This window comes from Penaeus japonicus, unplaced genomic scaffold, assembly GCF_977035675.1.
Source record: "Penaeus japonicus unplaced genomic scaffold, GWHDUDI00000001_assembly GWHDUDI00000013, whole genome shotgun sequence".
Classification (NCBI taxonomy): domain Eukaryota; kingdom Metazoa; phylum Arthropoda; class Malacostraca; order Decapoda; family Penaeidae; genus Penaeus; species Penaeus japonicus.
In genome coordinates this window covers 19,413,384-19,415,883 of record NW_028234415.1, presented here as the reverse complement: position 1 = coordinate 19,415,883, position 2,500 = coordinate 19,413,384, and positions in this window count along the sequence as shown.

The following is a 2,500-nucleotide window of genomic DNA, read 5'->3' as shown; positions in this document are numbered from 1 at the left end:
GAAAAATTTTAGGAACTACAGAGATAGATTTGCACGTCTTGAGTAACTTACCAAAACATTAATAATAGCTCATTTGAAATAAATGTTGCTGGTAAATGGTTACAGCACATCTGCAGTGCCTTCCGACATTGAATTTATACTTATAATCATATGGTCTTCGTTTTACCAAAATCTAGTTAAAACTTGCTCTGTACGGAATGGCCTAAATTCCCTTCGCCATATACATTGTCAAAAAAGAGCTTGTAGTCTTCATTCATGTTTTCTCATAAAATAAAGAACGTGTCAGAGCTAGACCATTGATACAGATGAGGTTTGTTGGCTTTTTCTGGAGTGCCAACGGTTGTAGGGCAGTGGTTCTCAAAGTAATAGTATTTTTACCCCCTGCAGTACTGTGATAAATCATCACTGCCTCTACCCCATTTCTATTTATTATGTGACATTAAAGGAAAGAAAAATATTGAAATGCTTATTTTTAAAGAATCTTGTAAGAAATTAATTTTACTTAATAAAGACTTAAGAATTTTAAACATTACTGACAAACAAATTCAAATGAAAGTATTGTTCCTTACATCACTAACTGGAAGTAAAGCATTATTACATTACATCAATTACATTACAATAATTCAAGAAAATGAATGTTGGGAGTATTAATTAAATAATAATGATAAACATTAGTATTAATTAATTTACTGATGTATCATTTATCATCCAAACAAATATTCCAGTATGATCAAACTTAGAATAGTTCCTAATTTGACAATAAAGCTCTTAGGTGCATCATCAATGTATATACTACTTAGCAACCAATAAAACAAATAAAGACATATCTCCATGATACAACAACCAAATTGCATTGAACACCAAACCTCCCAAAACATTGAAAATCATGCAACATGAAACTGTCCTTGCTCATGCATAGCCTATTGTTAAATGGGTAGGTTTCATTAGTGATTATCTATTGACGAACTGAATGTCAATTATTTTTCTCTAATAGATGGCTCTTTTCCACCAAAGTTTATACCAGCTAACACAAAATTGCATCAGTCTGTTGCTCCTTAGTGAAGGATGAATGTCAATGGAGTTGCTCTGAGTATTATATTTCTGTATTCAATAACTTCTCTATTTTTAATTTAAAATGGAAATATCATATATGAGTGAAAATCATCTTAGATTTCACCAATCTATCAAAGCCAATCTACAGTGAGAGCCTCATTCCCTTAATCAGAAAAGTGCATGAGTTTCAGAATTATTTGTGTGTTTAGGGTGGGGGGGCGCACGTGCATGTGTCTTTATCTATGTTTGTGTTCTTGTCTGTGTCTGTGGGTGTCTATTAGTAGTGTGGGAGTATACCAGGATGTTTAACCAATTGGAGCCGGTTGATGTGATGACACATTTTGTGGATTTTGCGTCAGATGCCCAGGACGAGATACGAGGGCAAGTCCGGCACTCGGGTTGAGCCCAGGCTCGTGGCTTGTGTGTCCGAGAATCTTGAGGCGTTAGGCTTATGCGTTTGAAAACCCCCGTATTGCGACCGTGCAAAGCCGGAACGGCCCCAGTGTGAATGGGTTAAATTGCAGTTGATTTTTAAAAAACTGCTTGAATTTCACCTGCCAGTTAATAAACAATCCCTTATTATTTTCTAGTGTATAGAAATGTTTCATAATTAAATTTTGCATATGAAAATTTACATTGAATTTCAATTTAGCTCTCCATAGACCAGCCATATTTGCATCTTGTTTTCAGTTGAAGGTGTAAATATTCTATTATCTAAATCATTAATTTAATGATATGTCCATTACAAAAGCTTAAGATGTTTATTTTTGTTTGTAAGAAATATTAGAAATTTGTCTACTTTTCTACACCTTACTTTGAGCTTTTATCGGGTTAACAATTTATTTAACCCATTACAGACAAGTGTCACGGCATATATGACAGCACCAATTAGGCTTAAAAGATGGGTGTAAATACATACATGAAGTGAAATCAGGATCTGCTCACAGCTGAAGAACACTGTAACAGTGCTAGCTTCTGAGCTACAGGATTCCAATATCAGCCTAAGCCCATCTTTTGTGATGGCTTTATGGACAAAATATTCTTTAGGCTAGCTTGCACTGTCAGAAGGGCAGAAAAAACATTTACAAGTCCCTTTAATTTTTAGCCAAAGCTGCCAGCATCGTAGATTGCCCATCGTAGACTGCCCATCCTGACTGCCAGTTAGATCGTTAGGCGTCCTGTCCACAATGTGTTATAATATCTTCATTTGCAGCATTGTTATATGCCAGTCCATCATATTCTAGGTCTGAATATTCAAACGAAATCTCTTGCTCATCTTTAGTGTCACAAATTAGCTAATATTTAGCATGTCTAGATTTTATTACAGTAGGTGGCTATTTATAAACTTGCACCATAATTCTGAAAACGTTGCACTTTATTGAAAAATTCTAGTGTACAGGTGCATGTGTGTATTATATATGTATCTGTATCTGTATTTGCACATGTG